The sequence below is a fragment of the Odocoileus virginianus genome, chromosome 26 (assembly GCF_023699985.2).
Source record: "Odocoileus virginianus isolate 20LAN1187 ecotype Illinois chromosome 26, Ovbor_1.2, whole genome shotgun sequence".
NCBI lineage: Eukaryota > Metazoa > Chordata > Mammalia > Artiodactyla > Cervidae > Odocoileus > Odocoileus virginianus.
The window spans coordinates 32,419,331-32,434,682 of record NC_069699.1 but is presented as its reverse complement, the minus strand read 5'-3'; the positions used below and the strand labels follow the sequence as shown (position 1 = coordinate 32,434,682).

The 15,352-nt window shown below is 38.5% G+C and overlaps 1 protein-coding gene across 13 annotated transcripts in view; it reads right to left on the bottom strand.

Annotated features, from left to right (window-relative positions):
* The window catches only part of MAGI1 (membrane associated guanylate kinase, WW and PDZ domain containing 1), a 635,987-nt gene that overhangs the window by 514,141 nt on the left and 106,494 nt on the right, over positions 1-15,352 (bottom strand). The gene's annotated exons all lie outside the window — the stretch shown is intronic.

Below are 15,352 nucleotides of genomic sequence, written 5' to 3'. Positions count from 1 at the left end.
AGGTTCAATTCATGAATGCAAAACCCGTGGATACAGGGGGCTAACTATACCAGTTAATTCAAAGCAGATATATAGAAAATGATGATAAATCCTGTGCTGACAATATACAAATCTGTCAAAGACACATTCCAGAGGAAAATCAAATATCCTAAATAAGTCAGTCAAAAACAACCAAAAAAGCATGTCACCATTAGTCAGTATCTTTCCTATTTATATGTTAAAGTGGCTGCTGGGTCAGCACATGCTGAAAATTATGATGGCGGTATGAGGTAGCCAGTAAAGGTTAGAAATTAATCCAAGGAAAGAGTCAGTGATGGTTTGTAAAGAACTATTTACTTATAACATTTTGCTGTAAAAACAAGACATGACCTTCAACCTTCACCAAAATGTTACAATGGCTCCAGCTTTCCTTCCCAATATCCTCCTGATGCAAAGGCTCTGATCTCATCAAATCTCTGTTCATCACCTATGCAACATCACTGTCTGATTTCAACCTTCAGGCTTCTTCCGGACATGGTAAACTTTTGCCACCCAACATGCATTTCCCCTGCATCTGGTAGGAGTAATGCAATTCTTTCAAAAGACATAATCCTTTCTTCACTGGCTCTGGTTGAGTGAGAGTCAAGGCGCTCTATGTGGGAACTTTCCCAAGATGGACCATTTGTTCCAGCAGAGAAAGGATGAAAAAAGCCAGGGGGCAATCATTCTACAGGGGGCATTTGACAGAGATGGTGTATTAGTTCCTTCACCCAGCAACCCTGGAGGTGTCCAGTTCCAAACCACTCTGATTCCATTTTTCAGGTGACCCTCAGACTCCATAGGCTACTTACTCTATGTCTCTATTGTTGGTTTTTAATAAATGTATCTTTAGCTTAAAGTGTATTCAGGGCAGATAATCTGCTGCTTGCACCCAAAACACACAAAGCCCACATGCTTGACAAGATCATTCTGACAGCTTGGTACCAAAACCCAGTCACAGATAATTTTCAAGTCCCTCAATGTTATACCCCAACACCATGAACCTCCTTCCTCAAAGTTTTTATGACTCCTATTGTGTATGCTTACTTTTTTATTTACTCTGCTTTCTCAAACAAATACAAAACCATAATTTTATAGCCCACTAACTTGTGATTTTCCAGCATTAAATTTGCTACCAAGAAGGTGATAAAGTTCTTTTATCTACCATCCCTAGGTGCTTACTCCCACCATACCTTATTTCACTTAATCTACACAGGATAGGTCATGCAATCCCCTTTAACAGACAAGTATACTAAGGCTAAAAAGAGATAACCTTGCCCAAGAATATACATACATTGCTCTGGAAAAAACAAACCAGGATTTAAATCCAAGTATACCCTGAAAAACCTCAACTGCCAACCACCAATGATAACATTTGACTGGGGTGGGGGAAATGGTTATGAAACTAATTGTACTTTGGCGATTTTTATTTTGTTAACTGGTTGCAGATGACCAACCCATATCTTCTCTTGGGTCTCATTTAAAAACTCTGTCAATCTGAATGTCCACAAACCCTGTCTTGAAAACTATTCAGAGTTAAATGAAACAATCCATTATTTCATCTAGACAGAAAAAATAAAATGCTGTCCTCTTAAGAAAAATGTCAGCATCCTAAATCAAACATACCATGTCCACAGACTTTCAGCTCAGTTCTGTTCAGTTGCTCAGTTGTGTCCAACTCTTTGCGACCCCATGGGCTGCAGCATGCCAGGCCTCCTGATCCATCACCAACTCGCGGAATTTACTCAAACTCATGTCCATTGAGTCAGTGATGCTATCCAACCATCTCATTCTCTGTCATCGCCTTCTCCTCCCACCTTCAATTTTTCCCAGCATCAGGGTCTTTTCAAATGGGTCAGCTCTTTGCATCAGGTGGTCAAAGTATTGGAGTTTCAGCTTCAGCATCAGTCCTTCCAATGAATATTCAGGACTGATTTCCTTTAGGATGGACTGATTGGATCTCCTTGCAGTGCAAGGGACTTTCACTTTTCTCCAACACCACAGTTCAAAAGCACCTCCAGTTTTCTTTATAGTCCAACTCTCACATCCATACATGACTACTGGAAAAACCATAGCTTTGACTAAACGGACCTCTGTTGGCAAAGTAACATCCACACACTTTAGAGTTGCTTTATGAGCAGCTCTGACAAAGCCAAGGCAGGGGCAGGGGGACAGAACAGCCAACAGGGAAGCTGGGAAGAAACCAGCAGTGCATTAAAAATTAGCTACAAGTGGTAATTTACATATGGATCATTAGGATTTGGGCACAGTTAAAAACAGCTCACATCTGGTTTTATTTGGACTCCCTGTTTTGTCTAATAAACAAGTGCCAAAATGTAAGGAATTCTCATTTTGGGCTTTAAAAAAAATCAAGTTAACACAAAGGTATTTTTTTCAAGTCATACACAAAGCAGGGTTAGTTTTGGGAATGCAGACATGCAGCTAGAAAGACGAAGTCACTGAATTAACTCACCATGAGACCCTGAGCAAGTGACTTGATCTTCTAGAACTAGCTCCCTTAATAAAATGGGGAATTATGTTTCCTATAGTAATCTCACAGGATTATTATATCAAAGGAAAGTGTTTTATTCAGGAAAGATTTACAACCAAGAAAAGATATTAACAAACATGCCCAGGAGAAGCAAAGCAGGTCCAACTGAGTCGACATTTCGACAAGTTTGTCCAATGTGTTACAAACTGCAGGATAAGATTAGTTGCAAATCACCAAAACAGAAAGAAATACAGTCCCCATGTCATCAAGCAATCCACCCACAGACATCATGAAGAATGACATAGGCTTTATTTAGCCTAATCATTTTAAATACAACCAAGCTATGAAGTTCAATGCTTCATTAAAAATTATTCAGACCTGACAAACTTGCATTTCACAAAATAAATCCATTTGAATGGAATTGGGATCATGCTCCCACCCTCCCCCTCTCCCCCTGCCCAAACAAAACCAAAGCAACCAACAAAAACCATGGTTCATGTTTTTAGGTAACATTTACTAAGAGGCAATCTCAATGTATGTTCTGTAGAAAGCTGATAGGTATGTGCAGTTTTGGAGGACAAGGAGGTGATGTACAGAAAGGATGGGTTCCAGAGGAGTTCTCTGGTAAACTAAATATATTCCTTAAATATGGTACTGCCCACATCCTCTAATACAGTACGTACTTCAAGTTCCTGAGTAAATGTTGGGATAAAAAATATTTTCCAAACATTTGTATTGAGCATCCTACAGGGAAGTATTTCATGAGAGACACATTAAAATATGGTAGAAAATATTTAAAGATGGAAATACATGAAACAGACCTCTTTTCAAAACACAGCAAAGGACATAAATAGCAGCATGGGAGGGGAGTTCTACCACTGACTCAGTATCCCAAGTTCCCTTCATACTATTCAAGGAGTACTAAGGTTCCCTGAACATTATTAATAACTTAGAAGACACTCATATGGGGCCAAAATGCAATTCATCTAAAACTGGAGAGTCAATTAAGAAGGAAGGGAGCAAGGAAGGAATGCAGGAAGAAAGGGAAGGAAAGGAAAGAAAAAAAAAAGATCACGAACTCTTCTTTCTAACGATGATGAACAAACTTGCTTTCACCTTTTTTTTTTTTTTTCGGTCAAGAGATTTAGACTTATGAAAAAAATCACCTCAGGGTATATTATTCTAATCAACCAAACATCAGTCTTCAGGGGATGCACCATATGACTCTACCGCAGGTCAGCAGACAGAAGTGAGGCGGGAAATTCTACCTACTAAAGGACTTCTGTGAAACATGTTAACAGTAAATTGGTAATGAAGTCGACTCATTGTTTTATAGAGAGTAATGTAAATTAATCTGAACCCACAAATGAACACATCCTAACCAGCATACTTCCTGATTTAATAGTTTCTGCACTTGCAAATGTGGATGCTATCAGGACCCATGTAGATAACCTTAATGAGTGAAGCAGGCAGAGCCTAAGGAAATAGAGTTATGGGGACTAAGGAGGAACTTGAGAGCACACAAAAGCCTCAAGGCTTTCACGCTCAATTCAATTAAAACAGTGCTGGCTTCTCCCTTCTTCCCCCTCCAAAACAAAACAGGTGCATTCCACATTCAGCCTACAGGCTGCTGGCTTGAGACCTCTGGAGACCCACCATTCTTAAGAGGATCTGACCCAACTCCTCTGCAAATGCCTGATGAGCACATTAAATTCACAAATTGCCAAGATGAGAGTAGAGTGTCAACCCAGATGTGTCAAATACATTTGCTTATGGTGGATGAATATTTGCAAGGTGTACGTACAAACAGAATAGATTTTCAACACTGTACAACTGAGTTGAACGCCTTACAATCACCTCTTGAGTGACCTCAGGCAATATATGTCACCTCTCTGAGCTTGAATCTGCTCATTTATAAATAAAGATGATAATACCAAGCCCTCTGTATTGTAGTACAGGTTACACAAGAATACATTTGTAACACTTTTAGCAGATAGCAGGCATTTGTTAAGAATATTAATAAAAAGAAATTTCAATTAAATAGAGCTGGGTCAATACCTGCTATGATAGAAGAACTCAATGGGAGGAAGAAACTGGCAGGGACTCAGCCAGTGAAAAGCCAGGGTCTCTACAGGTTTACTATAGCCCTCCCCCAATTTCCTTTTCCTCTCTTGCCAAAGAGGGAACTTGCAGGTGACTTGCCAAGGTTGGACTCTCAAACTTGGATTCTCTGCTGATCCCAAATATTTTTGCTGGAGAAGCTTCTGGCAATCTATTTACTCCAGACCTACACACATAGTTAAACAATAGTTAATAATTTTTATTACAAAGTATATGTCAGTTACTACTACACGTGATGTACAGAATGATTCATTGGAGGACAGAGTAAATTTCATAGGTAAACAATGTTGATCAGTCCCTTGGGAGAAGCTACTAATCTTGTGACCAACATCAGTCACTTTCCAAAAGTCATGGAAAGATGCCAGTGCCACCTCATGGAAATGCTCAGAATCCAGAGAAGATTAAAAAATACTAGTGCCATTCAAATTTGAACAGCAGTTTGTACACATTTAGCATTAATTCTATTAAATATTTTCAAACACAAATCAGAAGTGCAAATCCAAAGATACACAGGATGCTAATACACAGCTCCCTGTACACAGTCATTTTCCCTCTATAATTCACACGGATTAATGTTACTATTCTCACCTCGTCTTCCAGCAGATGATCAGTATAACTCCCCTTTTTAAGACACTGAACACTTTTCCCTACAAAAACTTAAATTCCAACTGGTTGAGTTTTTTTTTTCTTTTTTTAATCCCTGAAGAAAATGGACTGAGAAGAGGAAAAACAATGAAGTAAAAACACCCAGGTGCTTCCTACCTAATTAAAAGAAGTTTACAGCTGCACTGTAGTGAATCATCCCTATGGATTATCCACATGTATCCTTCAAGGGGCACGTAGCTCCATCAAGAGCCATATTCCATATGCTTTCCTCAAAACTGCCGTCTCCTAGCTTGGTAAAATGATGACTATCAGGTAACTCATGGTATTTTCTGTTTCCTGGCTTTCCTCCCTATGGACATCACAGTTCATTTGTATTTCCTTAATTCTAAAAATAATTAAGTAACCATGAAGCGAGAGGCTCAGAGCTTAGTAAATCAAGCTTTATTTTATTTTAAATCAAAGTGTACTGTCAGCGTTAAAAAAAAAAAAAGCTAAATGTAAAATGAGTATAAAGCTACCATTTGTGTTTCACAACACACACCTAATGCACACCTTGTCATTAACTCCAGGAGAACCCACCGAGGGAGGCGAGGGGAACCAAACTGATCATAGGTTTCATCATATACCCTCTTACCTTCTGAAATTATACACCTGATGAATATATTAATGGCCCCCAAAATGCACCTTTGACTTTTAAAAATTTCATCTGGACTGCCAGGTGTTTCATACATATCAAAGTACCACTAAAAAAGACGTTTATACTAATCTGTTTTTAACTAAAATTTACCCATGGATATTTCTCTTTTTTACACATAAATAAAATATCTAGAAAGGCAAACATCAGACCACTAACTCTAAGCAGAAGGGACTAGAAGGTTCACTTTTTTGTCTAATCTTCTGTAATAGTATCACCTTTAAAATTTAAAAATAATAATAATAAAGTAAAAGCTGATCAAACCAGTCAATCCTAAAGGAAATCAACCCTGAATATTCATGGGAAGGACTGATGCTGAAGCTGAAACTCCAATACTTTGGCCACCTGATGCGAAGAACTGACTCAGTGGAAAAGACCCTGATGCTGGGAAAGATTGAAGGCACGAGGAGAAGCAGACAACAGAGGATGAGACGGTTGTTTGTCATCACTGACTTGAAGGACGGGAGTTTGAGCAAGCTCCAGGAGTTGCTAATGGACAGGGGAGCCCGGCGTGCTGCAGTCCATGCGGCTGCAAAGAGTCGGACATGACTGAGCAACTGAACTGAACTGAATTCAGAGGGTAAACAAAGAGATACCACTCCACATCTATTAGAGTGCTGGCCACAGTTCACAACTGACAAGACCAAATGCTGACAAGGATGTAGAAACAGCAGGAACTCTCTTTCGTTCTGGTGGGAACAAAGAATGGTACAGCCACTTTGGAAGCCATTTTGGTGGTTTCTTACAAAACTAAACAGTGTTACCACACAGTTGTGCTTCTTGGTATTTACCAACAGGAGGTAAAAAACTTACATCCACAGAAAAACCTAAGCACAGATGTTTAGACCAGTTTTATTCACAATTGTAAAAATCTGGAAGTAACCAAGATGTCCTTCCGTAAGAGAATGGATAAATAACCGGTGGCACATCTAGACCATGTAATATTATTCAGCACTAAAAAAAAATGAGCCATGAAGCCATGAAAGGGCATGGAGGAATGGTATGTGCATATGACTAAATGAAAAACCCATCTTAAAAGGCTATACTATACAACTCCAACTCTATAACATTCTGGAAAATGCAAAGCTACGGAAAGAGCATAAAGATCAGTGGTTGACAGAGGTTAGAGCAGCAGGAAGGATGAATATAGGAACACAGATGACTCTTAGGGCAGAGACAATACTCTGTATGATACCATAACCGAGAATATAAGTCTTTAAACATTTGTCCATACCTACAGACTACATAATATCAAGAGGGAACACTAATGGAGCTATGAACTTTGGGCGATAACAACATGTCAGTGTAGGTTCATCAATTATAACAAATGTTATCACTCTGGTGAGGCATGTTGATAACACACAAGGTTATGCACATGTAGGGAGAGAAGGTATAGGAGAAATCTCTGTGCCTTACTCTCAGTTTTGCTATGAACTTAAAACTGCTCTAAAAAATATATTTTTTTTAAGCTACACAGAAAAATGTCAGAATGAGACTGAGTTAATTTTATAAACAGAATAGCTACATACTGAGGTAGGGTCAGAATCCTAACAAATAAATTGTTACCTTTAAGCATTTTTATTAAATGCTCGGGACAATTATAGTTTAAACAGGGACTTAATTATATCAGGTTAATTTTCTGCATTCTTTTTATCTTCCAGATTCAACTTATTGTATAGGAATATTCCTATTTCTTCATTACAGATCTTCTGCACTTTTAAATAATTAAAAAGTACTTAAAATTAAGATGCTTCTGCCCCTCAAATAGTTCATGTATTATTTGACTATTGGCAGCAACTGGGCTTCCAATGTATTTTGTAGTTACTGTGAGTTTAATCACAGTGTGATATTTAATATAAAATTCTATTTTTATTGAATGAAAGAATTTATATTTTACAGTTCTTTACAATTTTCAAGTTTCACACACATGGTTTCATATAATAAACTTTTTTTCCCCTGTGCATTCTTTACTTAGCTTATCTTGATTAAAAATCTAGAGTAGGAAACTTTTACCTGTACAATGTATTCTTTAGAGAATCTATAGAAATATCTAGCTCCACAACATTCTTCAACTGATCTTTTTACAATAAATAAATTGTTTTCATCCTACTGCTTAGAGGCTAGGCATGTGAATTGAAAATTAAAGTAAGCCTAAAATATTTCAAATATTTTTCTTCACTTCAAATTACTCCCCCCGCCATAAACAAATTTCTCCTGTGGAAAATGCTTATAAAAACTGCTGAACAGTTAAACCCAGAGAGACCTGATTTTCTGCAGGAAAGATGATAATCCTCATTTTCCAAAAAATAAAAATAAATAGAACAACCACTACAAAATGAACACCAGCCAAAAGGGCATAAAATTTGAGTCCTATATTATTCTGGCAGACAACAATAGCATGTCTACTGGGGATTCAGAGTATGTGGAACCAAGAAATAAGTTAAGCATTGATTTGAGAAGATCAGTTTTCATGACCCTACTCAAAAGAATTTCATCATCATTTATTTTGGAGAAGAGTAAATTAATACAACTGGTTTAGGAGACTTATTTTTTTCCCCACCCAGAAGACAAAATGCTGACTTCTCATTCTGAACCTATATATGTAAGAACAACACAGCTTTCCATTTCTTTTTTCTTTGAGTTAAAACTGACATATAACATGTAGTTTCAGGTATACAACATAAGAATTCAGTATTTTTATACACATTTGCTATTTCTTAATCCCCAAAATGCTTACAGAAGAGAAGGCATCCAGGAGGGAATCTGGATATATTCTCATTCATATTCATTCCCCTCCCTCCACCCTCTACACCTCTCACATTGTGCCAAGTGAGAAAAAGGCAATTTTCCACCATTTGAGGCCTTGCTGACAATGAACACTAAATACTGTTGGAAAAATTTTGCTCATACATACTCTTAGCCACCTCCTTAATAGCTAGATACTCATTTGTGTATCAAAAGTCTACTTTTTAACTAAATATTCTAGACCTTCAAGGAACTCCCTAGTGGTGCAGTGGTAAAGAAGCAGCACCTGCCAATGAAGGAGACACAAGAGGCACGGGTTCAATCCCTGGGTCAGGAAGATCTCCTGGAGTAAGAAATGGCAACCCATTCCAGTATTCTTGCCTGGTAAATTCCATGGACAGAGGAGCCTGGAGGGTTACAGTCCACAGGGTCACAAAGAGTGGGACACGACTTACGAACAAGAACAAATCTTTAGCTAGGCATGGCCTCTCCAAAAGGAGCACATTTAAACTGAGTAAGGGAAGAGATTTAGGAGAATCAAGAGCAGTTAAACAGAAAGGCACACACACACACATTCTAGACCTTCAATCATGTTGCCCCCTTTAAATTTTTCAATTGTATCCAATGGTCATCAGCTTAAAATTCCTGGAAATGCAAGAATGACAGGAATCTAAGTGGTCACCTGGCCCAACTTCTCATTTAATGTCTGAGTCCATTCACAACTTCTGCTTAGAATTACGCAGGATGGGTTTGGAGAGCTCAGATGCCAATGAACGAACCACCTTTCGAGGCAGCCACATCTCATTTTAGGGCACTTCACAAGTCACCAATTACAGCCATAGTCCTGCTCACATCTCTTAGGTCCACAGAAAACAAACGGAAGTTCATTTACAAATATCAATTGTTCACTTATTCAAAGTGTTGGTCTTCACCTCCATTCTGCTGTATTATTTCCTCAAGTTCTGCCCTCATTTTCTCTAAGGCCTCTGTTAATAGTCATTAAAGACAGTAATATTCAAGAACAAGTTGTTCTAAAATTACTTTCCTTCCAGTTTTAAGCTGTGTGGAACAAAACATATTGGATCTTCAATCAAATTCTGACAGTCACATACAAACGCCACATGAATTTCTAATCCTGAACCATCTCATTTTAAGCCATAAAACATGAGTCAGACAAAAACCTAACTTCTCTTAGATCCAATCATCTCAAGGCACTCCATATTTATAAACTCCATTCTCTCCTGGAACTTATATATTTTTTAAATAATACAGTACAATTAAGTTTAGCCCATTTTGCCACTTCTCAAAAAGACCCTTAACAACATTTATTCAATTTCACATTTCAGAAGAAAATTAAAACTAATGTTAAATTATCCCTTGTGATTATTTATACATGGGTTTTAATTTATATTACATTTACATTCACTAAGTACAAAATAGAATTAGGTTGCAATTTTATACTTATAATCTACTCCACTGCCAAAATAAGTTCAGTAAAAAGTGATAATTGCACTAAAAGTGCAAACATACGATTTTGACTTTTTATTACCATTTCAACCCACTGCAGAAATTATTTAACATGGTTTCGCCAAGTTGGAAGAACCCTATCATATGGTATCTGCTCAAGCCAATGTACAATCATAAAAAAATTGACTTGAAGACAATTTTTTAAAGTATGTGTTTTAGCCTTGACTTAACAACTTTCTTAAAAACTCTACCAGATCAGAATATTCTCCAATCAACACAGACACCATCACCTATCTTGTAATATACTCTCCCTTGATCCCCAAGGAATGATCATTTTGCCCTGTCAATCGTAGAATGAATTAAAAAGAATGACAATTGTATGCAACCTACTAACGAAAGTTAGAAAATCAGAATTGATTTGGAAAATGCTAACAAAAAATTCTTTTTAGAAAGTAATTTTAGTTTCGGGGAAAAAAAAAAAAAAAACCCTCCAGAAGGGTTTCGGGGGGAAAAAAAAAAAAAAAGAAAGAAAGTAATTTTAGGTTCAGGTTAAATACTAAAGAAAAGAACAAGAAGAGAGTATTAAATGCTTTACCCTGTACTGGCTGTGTATTACACTATTTATCTGCATTATCACATTTAATGCTGAAAACTTCCTAAGACACAAGTACTATTACTGGTGCCCTCCTACTTAAACTGAGCATCTAATATATGACATGACATGCACAAAGTCACATATAGAACAGCAGACCTCCGCTGCCATCGGGTCGCGCGGATGAGGGAAAGGGAGGAATGTTTCACCGCTGCCTCAAGGCCTGGGCTTGGCTAGTGGGTGGCCTTGGTGTGGGCTCTGAAGCCCTCCAGGACAAAGTCCCCAGCCTGTTCCCTGCCCCCCACCCCCCCAGTTCACGTGCCAGCCCGAGGCCAAGTGAGCGGAGGAGCCATGGGATAAGGCCGGGATCCACCTCTCACCTCGTTCTCCGACGGCCTACACTCCACTGACTGTTGGCTAAACGGGCCAATAACGGCCACTCTTGACAGTTGCTCGCTTGGGGGAGGGGCCCACTGCAGCACCAACCAATGTCTGAGCAGGACCACTAACGGTCGCTCTTTGACAACTGACAGTTGCTCGCTTGGGGGAGGGGCCCACTGCAGCACCAAACAATGTCTGAGCAGGACCACTAACGGTTACTCTTTGACAACTGACAGTTGCTCGCTTGGGGGAGGGGCCCACTGCAGCACCAAACAATGTCTGAGCAGGACCACTAACGGTTACTCTTTGACAACTGCCAGTTACTCGCTTGGGGAAGGAGACCACTGTGTCACCGACCAATGGCTGAACAGGAACCTCTAACCACAGCTCTAACCACCTCACATCAGTGGTCTCCCGTTAGTGGTTTCACGGTAACCCGTTGCCTGGTAAGGAGTTGCGCTGTAATGGCGTAGAGCAACAGTCACATGCTAAGGGCTGTGCATTGCCCTACTCTATTACTACTACACACACCTAAGATGAGCTCTGGTAGCACAGCACATAATGAGAAAACACAGCATTTTTTTCTGGAGAGTAGGAACATCTGGTTATGTCAAATATAAGAGATTCACAACAGAAGATACGTGCAAAATATAGCATCCCTAAGGCTGAAAAGCACCTAGATAAAACTTGATTATTCTATACCAGCCTGTAAGTTTGATTCTAAATCCCAGATTCATACACCTCAATCAAAAGATTTCTAATCCTTTCATGTAAGATCTATGCTTGCTCTATTCATTCCCTAGACATCCATGGGCCCAGACATGGATGCAATTGTCAAGCCTGCCTTCAGTAAACATCATAAACAATAAACATCATAAAAAGCGTACTGGGTACCTGGTATTTTGCTTGTTCTTAACAATACAGTAGTAAATATGACAAATACAGAGACAGTTTACAGAGAGTTTACCCTCTAGCAAAAATCAGAGACATTCAATCAGTCATTTTAAGTGAGATAAGGATTACCAAGGAAACATAAAAGATGTTATGGGGGATATGAGATGAGGTGGTCAGTTATGTGCAGCTGCACAGGCTGTGCATGGCACAAGGGCACATGGCCAAGGAACATGTGTAGCCCTATCCATATGTAGAGCCTGACCAGAAGAGCAATATTTCTTCATTATCACAAAGAGGCAATTCTAACTAGCATTAACCCTGAGGACAGGGGTAGAGGTCTTGTAGGTAGCAATAATAAATTTGGATTTTATATTAAGAGTGATGGGAAATAATGGAAGAATTTTGTACATACTAGACTCAACTGTCTGTGGGAGCAGAGGCAATAATTTACTCAAGATGATTTCATCACTTGTGTAATACTGAAATAATTCAAGGAAATGTATAAATAATTGAAGTGAAGACCATTTGTCAAAATGCATTTTGACATTTTACCAGTTGATGTGCATTTAAAACCAGGATGAAAAATATAGCTTTTTTTCATTCTCTTAACTTCAGAAGGATATAAACCCTTTATTAATCAGATGTACTTTCATTTGACTCCAGTAAGATCACAAGCCCTATGCAGAGCTGTCTCCCATTTCCACACAGCAAGTTCTCACCTTCAAGAGATGCTACTAAAATGCTCAAATGGAGAAGGTACGGTCTGCAGAAAAGGGATCTATTCTCCCCATCCAGGAGACTGTAAAGTTGGAAAATTAAATCTGTCACTTTTAGATTTATGAGTCCTGCACTTTCAGAACTTATAGCATCAAAGCAAGCAAGAAAATCATTGGGAAACAAATCTATATAACGTGGGGATTTTAAGAGAAGCCATCATTTCCTCCACAGAAACCAGAAGGCCTAGAAATGTTAAGGTCAGAAAAAGGCCACCCGACATCCAAAATCATCTACACGTGAGTCAGTGTATTTAGAGCATTAGACCAAGCTTCCCACGGCTCTCATTACATAACGTGCGTCAAAAAACTTGTCTCTGGTCAGATAACATTTAAGAAATCCTACATCCTCCACTCTAGGATTCAGTTTCCTCACATATCAAATGAGAATAACAGTCGTGCTCTTCTGAAGATTTACAAGGTAATACACATAAAGTGCTCAGAACCATGTTTGGCACATAGTAAGTGCTAAATAAAAGTTAATTGTTATTGTTATTTTCATTTTTAAAGCATCATGATTGATTTCCATGCATAAAATCCTCTGAACAGACAAGAGAACAGATAAATCCATTGAGCTTTAAGTGTCCCAGTCTCTGCCAAACTTGTCTGGCCAGCAGATCCTTTCTCTACCTGTTAAACACTTTCTATCACTAGGGGAGCTCAAGTTCTACAGAGCTCACCATGGGACACGCAGCTGCTCATTCGGGAATCCAGAAGGAGGTTTTATTTATAACAGAAGTCACGAGATGGCAGAAGAAAAAGCAGACACATATTTAGGCCACCTTTAAATTTCCAGTTCCTCATCTATTTCATCGTCCTTGATATTTCCGTTGAAATTTAATTCCAAAGTAATAAAAAGCCTCAGTCCAGGTGGTGTTTTTTATGTGTTATTTATACATCAGAAATTGGCTGAAAGGGCACATGAAATGACAATAAAGGGCATCTTGCCCAGACTTAGTGTAAAAAAGCCCACCTTGACTCAACAAGGACAATTATAAACAACCCAGGGCCAGTGAAAACATAATTCCCCAAAGTTGAACTGGGAGGAAAACAATAAGAACTTTTTGTTCATAATATTAACACAATGTGGCTCATTCTTTTTTCTGTTTACATAACCTAGAACCCTAAGTAACACTCCTTTAAGAACTAGAACATATCGGTTAGACTGATAAAAATGAAGAATTCCCTCACCACCACCACCATGAAGAACATCACTCTCTTAAAAATAATTATAATAGTTCACACTTACATAGCCATAACTATCTTTAATGTATAACTCATTTAATCCTCACTACTACCCTTTGAAATAACGGCTTTTATCCCCATTTTTCAGATGAGCACACTGAGGATGCACCAAGTATTAAGAACCTTACCCAAGATCACACAACTAGTAAAAGAGGAATTCAAGTCAAGAGACTTACGGTTCATGCTCTTGACTGCTATACACACCCATGATTATGAGGAGATATTTTTAGATTCTAAAATATTGCTTATTTTATGACCTGGGCTCTTAAAGAGCTTTGTATCCACTTCTGATCTTGCAGCATTGTTTAGACAAACATTAACCAAACTTCAGACCTTGAAGATATACCTTCATAATGTGTCAAACTTAAAAACCATGTGCTATTTATCTCAAATTTCTTTAAATACATTTTAACATGAATACTTTCAATTTGAAAGAAAATTTTATTTCATTTTGTGAGAGGAAAATCAATGTCATCTACTGTGAGTAAAAGACAAATCTAAAGATAAATAAATACAATATATTGTAACTAAAGGAATGTTCATTTCTAGCTAAACCAGTCATCTGCGGAGACGCTTAAGTTCCTATACACCCCCTTCTCCCTGTCTCCTTTCTCTTTTGAGAAAAGGCACATCAGCAACTGATTGCTGTTTTTGTTCAGTTGCTCAATTGTGTCCAACTCTTTCCAACTGATATATTAAAGACTCACTGGCACCAAAATGAGACTGTATCCTCAACTGCATCACACTCGCTGACAGTGAACTACAAGGGGGAGCAACTCTCTTCAAGTCAATGTCATTCAGTGCCAATCTCCTCACTTCTCATGGGTGATTCCACACTTTGGAAAACATTGCCTCAAGGAGCATTAAGACCTAGAGAAGTCACAAATGCAAATTTATCTGCCAATAAATCAAGCTGCCCCTGTAGTTATTTTGCATAATGAGAAACCACAGGAATAAATGTAAAGTACTGCGTCTAGGTTCCATCAGTCAATGGTAAAACGATCTGATGAGGGAAAGCTAGCATGGCTGGCAGGCATTCCTGTGGCAAGGGACCTGTGGCTTGCACTGACCACAAGACAACAGCAGCCAAGAATGGGACTTGGGTCCATGGAGAGAGAAAGGCCTCTCAGGCTGCATTCTTAAACCTATTAGGGACCAGTTTGCGCTATGACACCTGGGGCTCAGAGCACACAACTTAACACAGCATGTCCTTTTGAGAAAAGGCAATGAGCAATCATGAAAGGTCTGAAAATTAAGCCATGTGAGGAATAACATCCCCATATTTAAAACAGTAACCCAAATCTCTTCAATATACATAATCCCCT